Below are 13,684 nucleotides of genomic sequence, written 5' to 3' on the forward strand. Positions count from 1 at the left end.
GAAACTTTGGGCCACAGTTAGCCAAAGCATAAAAACTCTTTTGGAGTGAAAATTTTGGGTACAAGACCTCCTCCATGAGCCTAAAGTGCTACCAGTATCCCTTACTCACTTGGTAGCATGCATGTGTTGGGCTCATGCAAAAAGTTCGAAAGGGACCAACCCATACCTTCTAAATCACACTTCTTCAATTTCTCCAATAAGTAGCATGGGCTTGGACAATGCTTAAAAGAATAAAATATAATATAGTACATGAATTGAGTCCACAAGGAAGTTGGGCTTGTAAAAAATGTGCCACGATAATGGATATCAACATCAAGAAATATTTCCATTTATATAATTCAACATTTTCCAGGATGTTATATCCATACAATACAATTGTCGTAGCATTTATCGGTAGTTGCTCAATACGTTTAGCCAATAAATTAAGAGTTAAACATCAAGTGTGCCAAATGCCAAATATCCAAATGCCAAATATTTGGCATTTGGCACACTAAGCATAAAAAAAAATAAAAAATAAAAAAACTTCCTCATCAAAATTTTCAAATTCTAAGAGATTTCCAGTATCGTTATTCAATTTTTAGTATTATGGAAATACGTGTTAGTGTTATAAAATGTTATGATCCTAGTGTCCCACATTGGTTAGTGTAAGCTTAATCATGTGTTTATAAGCTCTTAGGCACCCTCTCCTTGCAAGCCGGTTTTCAAGGGTGAGTTCTACTAATGGGTTTATAATATTTGGTATCAAAGCTAACCATCACCCCAATTAATCGGGTGTCGCTCATTGAGTATGGGATCAAATGAGTTGCGGCTTTATGGTCAGATCCTAGAAGGGGCGACCCAGAGGCTAAATTAAAATTACTGATAGTTGAGTGGAGCCACCAAAAAGAGAAAGGGTTATCAATGGATCAGTGTCGCTAGAGTGAGCCATCGTGGACATCGACTGCGGAGCGTGGTGGTATGTTATGATTCTAGTGTCTCACATTGGTTAAGTGTGGGCTTAACCATGTGTTTATAAGCTCTAGGACACCATTCCCTTGCAAGCCGGTTTTTAAGGGTGAGTTCTACTCATGGGTTTGTAACATAAAAATACGTGTTAGAAGTGTTATTGTTGTTTAAATATTGAAAACGGTTGTTTAAATACTAGTATCAAACAACCCCTAAAACTTTTAGCATGGGTGAACACTGCTCCAAATTTTTATTTTTTTGTATTGGGATGATTTTTAAGTAAATATTGTTTTAATGTGTTATATATATATATATATATATATATATATATATTAAATTTAAGGTATGAAATTAAAAAGAATATAACATATGGTATAAGGTGTATTATAAAATGATGTGCTAAAATAATAAAGTAAGCTTTTTAATGCTTTAAAATCATTTACTTTTGCAACAGCAAATGCTGATGCTCTAAAGAATGAATGGCTACTGGGGGATGTACAAAAAGTCAAAAACAAGAATGATCAATATATCTGAGTATACAAGTGTAGTTTGTCACTTTCACATACATTAACATATTTCTAAAACACTTGCATATGGTTCTTTCCTCTTCTTTAAAGAAAAAATATACATCCTTATTACACTTTATTTCTAGGTAAATAAAGTATTATTGAGAATTTCTTATCTTATCAACGGTGGTCTAGGTTTATAAAGATAATTAACAAGATGGTTGGTTTGTTATATTTGAAGAAATTCAAAATTTCTATGAACTAAGCAAAGATCATAGTTATTTCTATGTGTTTAGCAAGACATTAATAGCCTGTTTGGATGGAGGAGGGATGGAGGGGGAGTGGAGTAGAGTTGGCTAAAAATAAGCTAATTTTATGCTAAATCTTCTTTACCCTACTCCTCCTCCCTCTCCCTCAATCCAAACGGACCATAAATGAAACACAGAAAAGAAAATACAAAGGAAGAGAGAGAGAGAGAGAGAGAGAGAGAGAGAGAAATAAATGGAGAAATTTCTGTTAATCTTGCTTAATAATCAATCATACATGTAGAGCTCTATTTATACTTAAATACACAACTAAGTAAGCCCAAGAATCACAGTAACAATTCTCATGAAATCTAGAAAGTTCTAACGGAATCCTACCAGAATTCCCCGTGCTTGTAAACCAACATTTGAGCATAACGGCATGCATTCTATAAGAAATCGTTTAGCTTAATTCATACAACTGAACTGATTGGAACAACACTGTTTTACCTCTGTTTGTCTTCAGACTCAGTGGAAACAGTACCGTTTGTCTTTTTTGGTTTAACAATATCCTGAAGGTAGCACATATAACTGCTAGTCTCCTACACTGAAAACCCTGTAAATGGTGTTATTGTCTCAAGGGAGCGACCTGGTCCGTGCCTCAACTTCGCCACCTAAAAATTCATGGAATTGATGGTAAATTCTTTATCATGTTATGAGCTGTTTTAGAGGCGAGGTAATATCTCAACTTGTTCTCTAATTTTATGGTAAACACATTTCTAGTGATATGTGATTATCTAAGTTATTATTTTATGAATTGCAATTTATTGAATATTTTATATTCTTAGGAACTATATAAAGTCATATAAACAGGTCAAACTCAAGCTTTAGTTTTCGGCATGTTTAAAAATAAGTCAAACCCAAGTAAAAAAAAAAAAATGTTAATGAATAAACATATGAACAATAGGGCTTGATAAAAAAAATCAAGTCAACCTAGGCTTGAAAAATAAACTCATATCTTACTAAGTTTTTATTTAATTGGGAGTTGACCCCTCGTCCAAACCAAACGAGCTTGATAACATGCTTATTTGAGCTTGATAATGTACTTGTGTTAGATCTTAAGATTAAGAACTTGATAGTGAGTTCAAGTTTGAGCTTCATATTGAACTCGAGCTCATTTTGGCTAATGAATCAAGTCGAGCCAAGCAAATATAATAAGATAATTTTACTTATATTTTTTGAGTTTGGAATTTGGTGACAGATAGGATAATCTCTCTTGGTGACAGATAGGATATATATATTTAAAGCCAAAAGATCAAAGAAAATATAATTAAAATCTATAATTGGAGTCCTATTTTACACCATGTGTCCCAAAAAAAAAAAACTAAATTTTGGTGCCAAAATAAATTATGCATTAACACTTAATACATAAGCCCAAAAAATAACAATAATAACGCTCATGAACCCAAGCAAGAACTTCTCACCTACATACTATTATTGATGAACTCAATAGAGTCTTGAGATCTATTGAATCACCACGAAAAAGATCAATTTTAGTTTCAGTTTATTCCAAATTAAGAGTGATAGGGATAATTTTTAATTGGTAAAATAAAAGAAGCTGTCGGAACACGTCAGCTCGGTTATGTATGCTGACGACTTCACGCGAGATGAAGCTGTCAGTCTCTAAGTTGACGACTTCATCCCACGACTTGATGGCGTCTACACTTGGACGGGATGAGAAGCTGACGGGGAGAAAATCTAATGCAAAAAAAGGAAATGGTGATGAGTCTAGCATGGTTATACTTGGCCCCCAAGAATATACATATAAGGAAACATCTTGTGCTCCACGGCTAACCATAATCAAGGGGATCCTTACAAGGAAAGTATCCCACGACATACGCGTGTCAAAGAAGATCTTCTTTACAAGGAAAGACCCTCTCCACCAAGATACGGATGTCAACTCTAAGCTACTATAAAAAAAAAAAATTAAAAACCCTCATAAACCAAGGTACGCATAATTCACCCTAACTCTGGTACTCTAGAGTTGTGAAAGTTCTCTAACTTGACATTTAAAGGACATTTGGCTAGTACCGCACTGGTACTCTACATAGGGTCTTCATCTTTTGTGTTGTGCAGGTTTTTGTCTGGAGCACGTGAGAACTGTGTGGTTTACTGGCGGTTTTAGGCATCATCAGTTTGCGCCATCTATGGGAAACGATAGGAAGTAAGCCATACTACCACTTCTCGGACAAAGAGTTGCATGGTACTTACTCACTCAATGGCAACCACCATCAACAATCAAGGGGACGAACCATGTACCAAAGCCCTCGATAGACAAGTTTAAACACTCGCTGCAACTATAGAATGCTTTACCAAGCAAAACCATGACCTAGAGGAGCAACTGCGCCAAAAGAACGCAGTGCTTAACACTCAGGAGGAAGATCAGGAAGGAACCAGTGCCTAGAGAAGAAACCAAGAATGGCCAGAAGGTAGCAACACCCCAATAAGACAAGAAAGACAGGATACAAGCTGTCCATCCGCCGCAGACACGACCCTACCACATATGGTCGTAGAGATGCAGATGATGAAGGAACAAATAGACTTCATGATGAACGCCCTCAAAGGATGGGTGTCCAGCGACCTCGATGAGTTGGTCCATCGAATTGACTCGCCATTCACCACATTCGTCACTTTGTTCCCTCTTCCGCCGAAGTTCTGAATGCCACAAGTAGAAGTCTATGACAGATCTAAGGATTCCTTGGATCACCTAGAGACTTTCAAGACCCTGATGCACCTGCAAGGTGTGGCAGATGAAATAATGTGCAGGGTTTTCCCTACTACGTTGAAGGAACCCGTAAGGGTTTGGTTCAGCAGGTTGACGCCCAACTCCATTAACATCTTCAAGGAGTTGAGCATTCAGTTTACCTCGCACTTCATTGGGAGACATAGGTATAAGAAGTCCACCACCTGCCTAATGAACATCAAGCAACAAGAGGACGAGACATTGAGGTCATACATTACCTGTTTCAATAAAGAGGCCCTCTCAATTGATGAGGCTAATGACAAGATACTAGTGGCTGCATTCAAGAATGGGTTACATAAGAGTAAGTTTTTATTTTCCTTACACAAAAATGACTCAAAGACTATGTCAGACATACTCTACAGGGCAACTAAATACATGAACGCGGAAGACAGGATGCTGGCTTGAGAAGAAAAGCCTAAGAATAGGGAAAGACAGGAGGAAACGTAGCAGGACAGGGGGCGAAAGACCACAAGGATTAGAGACCAATAGGAGGATAGGCACTCTAAAACCCTCGCTAGGAGGTCCACAAGCTTTACCCTGTTGACCACCCCAATCGACCAAGTTCTGATGTAGATCAAGGACGAAGGATCCTTGACATTTCCCGGCAAGCTGAAGGGAAACCCCAATAAAAGATCCAGAGACAAGTACAGTCGCTTTCGTCGTGATCACAGTCATGACACATCTGACTGCTACGACTTGAAGCAACAAATAAAAGCTCTTATCAGACAAGGAAAGTTGCAGAGGTTCGTCAGCAAGGAAAGGGCTGATGCACTGTAAGAACAGGTTGCTCAAAGAGAGAACGAGCGTCCTAGGCCGCCCCTAGGAGACATAAGGATGATTGTAGGAGGACCTACAGCTTCTAGCTCATAAAAAAAGGCCTATAAGACCTACTTAAGGATGGTTCAAAATGTCCAACTGACGGGCTTCGCCCTAAAGACGGCGCGGATTGACAACCCCATCATCGGATTCTCAGAGGAAGATGCCCGACATCTCTATCACCTACATGACGATGCACTCGTCGTTAGCATACAGGTAGGGAACTACAACACTCACCAGGTTCTGGTTGACAACGGAATCTCTGCTAATATCCTCTACTACCTGGCATTCTAGTAAATAAGGATTGAAAGAGAACGGCTAGTCCCGACCAACGCCCTGCTCGTTGGATTCAGAGGAACAAGGGTATATCCCTTCGAAGTGGTCACATTACCCGTAACAGTTAATGATTATCCACAGCAAATCACAAAGGATGTAACATTTCTTGTGGTCGACTACTCATTTGCCTACAATGCCATCCTTGGACGACCTACCCTTAACTTATGGAAGGCCATGACTTCAACTTATCACCTAATGATGAAGTTCCCTACAGAGTACGGGGTTGGGGAAGTATGCGGAGATCAAGTGGTGGCACGAGAGTATTACATAGCAATGTTGGAAATGGACGACCATCTTCAGACCATGAGCATAGAAGAGCAGCGAACGACTACAGAACCCGTCAAGGGATTAGAAGAGATACCACTCGACTACTTCAGGCCCAAACAAATAACTAGGGTCGACACTCTCGCCCGTCCGACAATTCATCAAGTGCTCATGACGTTTCTAAAAGAGAACCAGGACATCTTTGCTTAAAGTCATAAAAACATGCCTGAAATCGACCCTTCAGTCATGGTGCACAAGTTGAATGCATCGCCTACTTTTCCCCCTATCCGTCAGAAGAAGCGAGTATTCGCCCAAGAACGAGACCAGGTCATAGTAGAGGAAGTCCGCAAGTTGCAAGATGCAGACTTCATTAGAGAAGTTTACTATCCCGACTGGTTAGCCAACATGGTGATGGTCAAGAAAGCCAACGGGAAGTGGAGGATGTGTGTAGATTTTACGGAATTGAACAAGGCATGCCTTAAGGATAGCTACCCACTCCCATGAGTTGACGTCTTAGTGGACTCTATGGCCCGACACCAGTTATTGAGCTTTATGGATGCTTTTTCTGGCTGCAATCAGATTAGACTAGATGAAGTTGATCAAGAGAAGACTTCGTTCTTCATTAACCAAGGCCTCTTCTGCTACCAAGTGATGTCGTTCAGCCTCAAGAACGCTGGTGCAACATATCAGAGGCTAATGAACTTGCCCATTAGATTGGAAGAAACGTCGAAGTCTATGTTGATGACATGTTGGTTAAAAGCCGAAGGGAGGATGACCACTTGAACGACCTCAAGGAGATCTTCAACACCCTTTGCAGTTACAACATGAAGCTCAATCCGAGTAAGTGTGCATTTGGAGTAATGACGAGGAAGTTTCTAGGATTCATGGTGTCCTAGAGAGGTATCGAAGTCAACTCAGACAAAATTTGGGCCATAATAGAGATGTCACCGCCAAGGAACGTGAAAGAAGTACAAAGCCCAACGACAAAGTAGTCGTGTTGAATAGGTTCGTATCAAGGGCTACGGATAGGTGCCTACCTTTCTTCCGCACACTAAAAAAGTCTTTTGAATGGATGGCTAAGTGTCAACAAGAATTTGAAGAATTGAAGGCCTACATCTTTTCACCACCATTGCTAAGTCCCTCCAAGCCAGGAGAAAAATTATTCCTTTACTTTGTTGTATCTCTGGATGCTATTAACGCAACCTTGACCAGGGAAGAAGGCAAGGTGAGCACTCCAAGGCACAAAGGAAAGATACCCACCAATGGAAAAGCTCGTCTTTGCTTTAGTTACTGCACCTCGTAAGTTCAAGCCATACTTCCAAGCCCACACTGTGGTCGTCCTAACGGACAAGCTTCTACAGCGAGCAATGAGTAGTACCGACGCCGCCGGACGAATGGCGCTATGGGCGATAGAATTAAGCAAATTTGATGTTCAATACTGCCCTCGAACAGCCATAAAGGGACGAGTAGTATCTAATTTTATTGCAGAGTTCACCGGCATGGAAGACCAAAGGCAGAAGAACATCCTCAATGGAGCATCCACACAGATGGATCGTCTAATAGGTAGGTTGGCGGGGTAGGCGTAGTGCTTCATTCCTCAAAAGGTGACAAGATTAAATGTATGGTTTGACTGAACTTCCCAAAAACCAATAACGAAGCAGAGAACGAAGCTTTAGTGATAGGGCTAGACCTCATAAAAGCCGCAAGGGCAACAAGTGTGGTCGTACATTACGACTCCCAGGTCGTTACCAGTTAGGTAAACGGAGACTTTAAATGCAAAAGGGAAAAGATGAAGAGGTACTTGGAACAGGTGCGAAAACGAGTAGGCGAGATGTAGGCCAAGTTTGCCCAAGTCCCTAGAGAAGAGAATGAGCAAGCTAATTTCCTTGCCAAAGCCACCTCAGCGGAACACATGCTTATCCCTAGTAAGATACTCTCTTTTGTTCAGCTCTCGCCCTTGATAAATGACATCACTATACAGGAAATAGATTCATGAAGTAATTGGACCACATCAATAGTTTCCTATTTGAAAAACGGTGCATTACCTGACGATAAGGAAACCGCGAGAAAGCTAAAGGTCCAGGTGGCACAGTTCGTCCAAATAAAGGATATCCAGTACAAGAAAGGCTTCTACTGACTGTACCTACGATTCTTAAGCCCCAAAGAAGTGGACTATGTCATAAAAGAAGTCCATGAAGGCATTTGTGGGAACCATTCATGGTCGCAATTGTTGGTGCACAAACTAATTCAAGCTGGATACTACTGACTCACTATGTAAAAGGATGCCCAGGCTTATGTCAAAACCTGTGACAAGTGCCAGAGGTTCAGCAATGTGGTCAGACAGCCAATGGAGGAGCTTACCGCAATGACAACTCCTTGGCCTTTTACTCAATGGGGACTAGACATCATGGGCGCATTCCCAATAACAATAAGGCAGTCGAAGTTTCTAATTGTCGGCATAAACTATTTCACCAAATGGGTTGAACTAAAGCTTTGGCCACCATCATAGAGAAGAGCGTACGAAGCTTTGTGTAAAGGAACATCGTCTACAGGTATGGGATCCCTAGAGTTTTAGTCTCAAATAACAAGAAGTAGTTCGACAACGGCCCCTTCAGAGACTTTTGCTCACAATTGGGAATCAAGAACCACTACTCCTCCCCTACCCACTCTTAAGCCAACGGGCAAGTAGAAGTCACAAACTGATCCTTGCTCAAGATCATCAAGACTCGGCTCGAGGGGGCAAAGGGTATATGGCCGAAAGAGCTGCCAAGCATACTATGGGCGTACAGGATGACAACCAGAACTCCTACAGGGGAAACGCCATTTTGACTGGCATACGGAATCGAGGCAGTTATCCTAGCTGAGGTTGGACTCACAAGTTATGCGGTGGATAACCACGATGAAAGGAAGAACGACGAGGTCATGCGTCTACAACTTGACCTAGTGGACGAAGTCAGGGCAACAGCAGAACAAAGGCTAGCATAGTACCAAGACCTCATGGCCAAGCACTACAACTCCAGGGTTAGGCACAGAGACTTCTAAGTTGGAGATCTTGTCTTGAGGAAGGTGACGGGTGCCATGAGAGACCTTTTCTAGGGAAAGCTTGGACCTAATTGGGAAAGACCCTACAAAGTCATGTCATGGCAAAGGAAAGGTACATACAACCTAGAGACATTAGACAAACAGAAGTTACCCCATCCATGAAACGCCGAGCACCTTAGGAGATACTACCAGTAAAAGACAGCATGAAGGGCGCTACTCCTCATTTCCAATTTATTTCTTTTAGTTAACTTTTACCTATAGTACTTTTTAAGCCCAAATGATAGGTTTTTATTCCTTTTTTTTAAGAACAATTTTCTACTTATGCACGCATTTATCACAATAAGAGAAGTTATTCAGATATGACCTGTGTAAATGTTTGTCTCTACTACATGTGTGATTAAGTCCATAAGTGGACAAGTTCATCCTATGAGGATGCCTTGAAACTATTAAGTCCATAAGTGGACGAGCTTATTATTAAGTCCACAAAGTGGACGAGTTCATTCCATGAGGATGCCTCGAAACTATTAAGTCCATAAGTGGATGAGCTTATTATTAAGTCCACAAGGTGGACGAGTTCATCCCATGAGGGTGCCTTGAAACTACAAAGTCTATAGGTGGACGAGTTTATTATTAAGTCCACAAGGTGGACGAGTTCATCCCATGAGGGTGCCTCGAAACTACAAAGTCCATAAATGGACGAGTTTATTATTAAGTCCACAAGGTGGATGAGTTCATCCCATGAGGGTGCCTCGAAACTACGAAGTCCATAAGTGTACGAGTTTATTATTAAGTCCACAAAGTGGACGAGTTCATCCCATGAGAACGCCTCCAGTCCAAATATGGATGAGTTTACTACAAAGTCCACAAGTGGATAAGTCCATAAGTGGACGAATTTATTAAGTCCATATGTGGCGAGTTTACTACGAAATCTGCAAGTGGATGAACTTACTACAAAGTCCACGAGTGGATGAGTGCACAACTAAGCCCACAAGTAGACGAGTCTGTTGCAAAGTCCACAAGCAGATGGGCTTACCACAAAGTCCACAAGTAAATGAATGGATGGACAAGTTCATTGAGTCACATACTCTCAAGATTGGCAGACATAAACAGAAATCAACAAAAGTATATGTATCTAAAACAACAGTTACAGAAAAGACGCCATAATATAAAAAAGGTGTTTACAATAAAAAGCCCAAAAAACAAAGGGCACACGACATTGTCTGAAAATAGGACGAAGTACATGAAAAATAAGTTAAAAGTAGAAAACTAAACTACAGGGTCTAGGACGTCCTGCACGGGAACATTCTCGTCATCTTTAGGAGAAAGGTCTTGGGTACTTGGAGTTGAAGGGTTCTCAACGTCAAAAGGAGGATCTTCAGATGATAGGAATATAGGAGTAACAGGCCTTTCCTGGGCAGGTTGAGCGAGCACCACAATGTCATCCTGCACACCTTGCTCCACGTGAGTAGACTTGTCGATCACATCATCAGTGGTGTCGCCAGCAGCAAGGGTCGTTGGCATATGGTCGTCCAGGGTGACCTTGGATAAATCCAAATGTGGGAAGATGGACTTGACGTGCTTTTGGCAATCCTCAAACCCGTCACCATAGTAGATGGCATAAGCATTAATAAAATCCTGCAAAGCCTTGAACTCCGTTACGACATTAGTTATGGCAATCTCTACTTGCCCGCAGAGAGCCGTCAGCTCCTTCTCTACATTTACCCTTGCCTCCTCAGCCTTTTCTCTAAGATTCACCTCCTTCGTCAGCTTTTTCTTCAAATCCTCCACCTTTTTGTTCAAAATGCGAACAACCTCCTTGTATTATGCTTGCTCGTAGATTAGGGTCTCATTACATTTTCTAAGGCGATGGATCACCCCTTCCTCTACAACGCACCTATCTTGGAGCGCCTTCATACACACCAATGCCTAAAAAGTGAGACAACCATCAGTTAAAAAATGGTGATGACCCTAGGTCCTCGCTCTCTTGATTACCGCAAGGATCTAACTCCGTCTCCTTAATGATGGACTCAACCATCTCGACGGCGTATTCCTTATGAGTAAGTAGACGACAGGTTTCTTGGTTGATAGGGTCTGTTGTTGTCATTAGGCCTTTGCCAGCCCCATGGCCTTGTTTAGGGGGTGACGACTTCTTCAATTGTTTGTCAGCTGTGACAGTAACCTTGCCCTTCTTAGGAGGCCTGTCCTCCTTCCCTTCAGCCTTGCGTTTGGGCACCCCCTTCCCAACGGCCTTGGGAGCTAACGAGGACGCCACCTCCTTACCTTTCTCCCTTTCCTTCTCTTCTCTCTAGCGGGTAGCAGTTGACACCCTCACTGAGGCTCTCAATCTAGCTGCCTCCATTTCTGCAAAGGATGACTGACAAAGTTAGATGCGTAGACGACATGCAAATGATGGCGGGCAAAAGGAAATGGATGAAATACTTACGTCAATGAGAATAATTGTTTAATCTATGGGCTGCTGGCGTCAGCTTCGGACCACCACAATAGGCGTGCAGACTATCAAGAGTAATGAGGTCCCTGCACTTCCGTTCCTCAAATGGAATTTCAAGGACTCGGTGGATGAATTCCTCTTGCTCTTAAGTTATATGTGGACAAACGCTCGCTGAGAAAAGAAGCAGACGACATTATGAAATTAAAAGAGTAGACGACGTTAAAGCTAACAAAGATGTAGAAAAAGTGAAAGCAGACAGTGCTAAACCTGATTCCTTAACAATGCCCCAAGTATTGTCAAAACCATGAGGCATAGTAACCCGCTTTTCTAGACGACATACCCAATTCGTCCCTTGTACGAAAAAATATCTACTCTTCCACTTCCTATTGGAGTCAAGCATGTTTGACACCAACCTAAGTGTTTTCTTCCTTATTGCAAAATGGAATATTCCTTTGGACGAGGTGATGTGCTGAGGTCGATAGCACCAGAAGAACTCGTCCAATGTAAGTTAACGGTTTCCGCCGTTAAGACGACCCTAGAGGATTTCAGCCCCAATAAATATCCTCCAAGCGTTGGAAGCAATCTGGCTGACGGATATTCCCAAAAATTTAGCCAACTGATGCTGTAATGCTATTAGCGGCAGCCTCAACCCGACAGCAAACATGGCATCATACATGCCGACGTCTGTAGTTCTCCTCGAGTAACACTTCTCAAACTTCTCGGGGAGACGAATTGTGATATTTTTAAGGATTTGGAAACGATCCTTTAGTTCCTTAAAGACATTAAGCGTCATCGATGACTTGAAATCGTTGACAGTCCATATCTTGGGTAGGAGAAATGGATGGGTGTGGCCATCCCATAGGCTTCTTGAACTATCTCCCTCATTAGCCCCCTCATCACCCTCAACCTCGTCCTTGTCATCTTCTTCTCCCTCACCTACCTCTCCATCATAGCTTTTTTCTTCACGGGAAATACACGGGAAACGAAGCGGTGACCTATTTATAAGACGAAATAAGAGGAAATATGAGGAAGAAGTGAGCTATTTATAAGACGAAAAAACACGGGAAACGAAGCAATGCCTTTGTTCAAAAATGAGGCCAATCAGCATGTGCCATGTGTCCTAGCATTTAATAATGAATGTTCAAAGGACCATTAATGAACACGCTTTTTTATGAGCAAATGAAAATAAGAGCTGCAAATTAAACTCCATAGCCCATTGGCTTAAACTGACGGAGCCATGGAGTAACGGCTAGCTAATAGGGGTAATTTTTAATTGGTAAAATAAAAGAAGCTGTTGGAACTCGTCAACTTGGTTATGTATGCTGACGACTTCACGCGAGATGAAGCATTAGTCCCTAAGCTGACGACTTCATCCCATGACTTGACGGTGTCTACACCTGGACGGGATGAGAAGCTAATAGGGAGAAAGTCGAAGGCAAAAAAGGAAATGGTGACAAGTCTAGCATGGTTATACTTGGCTCCCAAGAATATACATATAAGGAAACATCTTGCGCCCCACGGTTAACCCTAATCAAAGGGATCCCTACAAGGAAATTATCCCGCGACATACGCGTGTTAATGAAGATCTTCCCAACAAGGAAAGACCCTCTCCACCAAGAAATGGATGTCAACTCTACGCTACTATAAAAACTCCAAAACCCTCACAAACTAAGGTACGCATAATTCACCCTAACTCTGGCACTTTAGAGCTGTGAAAGTTCTCTAACTTGATATTCGGAGGACATTTGGCTACTACATCGGTACTCTACGTAGGGTCTTCATCTTTTGTGTTTGCAGGTTTTTGTCTAGAGCACGTGAAGACCGTGTGGCTTACTGACGATTTTCGACATCATCAAAGAGCTATAAGATGTTGTGAACTAGACTTTTCAAGTTACTCCAAGCAAGCCAAAAGTATTTAAGTTTTGTATTGTAGATCCCACTTCTACAAACTTCTTCAAAAAACTGCTCTTATTCACGTGTCTGTCATGTGTTAAGGTTAAAATTAAGGAGTCTTAAGGTTAAAAAGAAATGACTAAATGTATTAGATCCAATATTACCATGAAACAAAAGCTGATAGTGATACTGCAGCCTAATAAGAGATCAATGGTTTTGTATAGAACTTGTTGACTACAAAATTTTGATGGTGTGTAATCATGGAAACTATCTTATTAGCTTCCAAATGGTAAAAGTTATGCAAGCAAATGACATGCATCAACTTAGCAAGAGGTTGAACCATGGTATTGAAATCTTGATGGTGTACTCCCGTGCCAAGTAAAATGAT

The sequence above is a fragment of the Castanea sativa genome, chromosome 6, assembly GCF_040712315.1.
Source record: "Castanea sativa cultivar Marrone di Chiusa Pesio chromosome 6, ASM4071231v1".
In the NCBI taxonomy this organism is placed as follows: domain Eukaryota; kingdom Viridiplantae; phylum Streptophyta; class Magnoliopsida; order Fagales; family Fagaceae; genus Castanea; species Castanea sativa.